Source organism: Saprolegnia parasitica (assembly GCF_000151545.1).
Source record: "Saprolegnia parasitica CBS 223.65 unplaced genomic scaffold supercont2.19, whole genome shotgun sequence".
Classification (NCBI taxonomy): domain Eukaryota; phylum Oomycota; class Saprolegniomycetes; order Saprolegniales; family Saprolegniaceae; genus Saprolegnia; species Saprolegnia parasitica.
Window position 1 is genome coordinate 544,466 of NW_012156413.1, and position 1,161 is coordinate 545,626.

Here is a 1,161-nt window from a genome sequence, read left to right on the forward strand (position 1 = left end):
TCTCTCGGCGCGGTGGGCGTGGTCAAGGCGCTTTTCCAAAAAAATCGGTAAAATGCAAAATAAATGGAGCTCGAGTTTGGAAACGACTTTCCCAATAAATATAGTCATGTGGTAGAATGCTGTGACTATTTTGCGTGGCTCTTTGGTCAGGATTGTGGTAAAAAAAGTGTAAATATCGATTTGTGGGCGATAAAAGAAGGCTTTTAGACCGTGAATGGCGCGATATGCACGTGAATGTGTAGGCACACATGAGGAGCAATGTGGTGTGTATTGATGAGACACATTGATGATGAAGTTGTAGTGTTGTGTGTGTGAGTGGGTGTAGTTGGTACATAGTCAGTGAAGCCCGTCTAGCTCAGTCGGTAGAGCGCAAGGCTCTTAACCTTGTGGTCGTGGGTTCGAGCCCCACGGTGGGCGATCATTACTTTTTTCCTTTCCATTATGTTCACCTTATCACTCCCAATGCCAAGCTCCATCTTTTCACTTCTTATTACACCATTCTTTTAGTCCTCCTTTTTCTCATTTTTGTTCGGCCATATCTTCACCAAAAAGCCGAACAAGACCACTCGAAATGGCGCATTCTCACCTCCAAACTGTCCTCTATCGATGTGCCAAGTTTCAGCAGATTTTTTTTCGGACCGATGTCGGCCGCTCTGCTCTCTCGGCGCGGTGGGCGTGGTCAAGGCGCTTTTCCAATAAATAGTAAAATCCTCTATTTCTATTTTTTGTCCGGCCATATCTTCACCAAAAAGCCGAACAAGACCACTCGAAATGGCGCATTCTCACCTCCAAACTGTCCTCTATCGATATGCCAAGTTTCAGCAGATTTTTTTTTCGGACCGATGTCGGCCGCTTTGCTCTCTCGGCGCGGTGGGCGTGGTCAAGGCGCTTTTCCAAAAAATCGGTAAAATGCAAAATAAATGGAGCTCGAGTTTGGAAACGACTTTCCCAATAAATATAGTCATGTGGTAGAATGCTGTGACTATTTGCGTGGCTCTTTGGTCAGGATTGTGGTAAAAGTGTAAATATTGTGGGCGATAAAGAAGGCTTTTAGACAGTGAATGGCGCGATATGCACGTGAATGTGTAGGCACACATGAGGAGCAATGTGGTGTGTATTGATGAGACACATTGATGATGAAGTTGTAGTGTTGTGTGTGTG

General features: G+C 45.0%; 1 non-coding gene across 1 annotated transcript; it reads left to right on the forward strand.

Annotated features, from left to right (window-relative positions):
• The first annotated feature begins 344 nt into the window (after positions 1-344).
• On the forward strand, positions 345-417 carry SPRG_30072. The gene has a single exon. It is a non-coding gene; the product is annotated as a tRNA-Lys (tRNA).
• Positions 418-1,161: the final 744 nt, after the last annotated feature.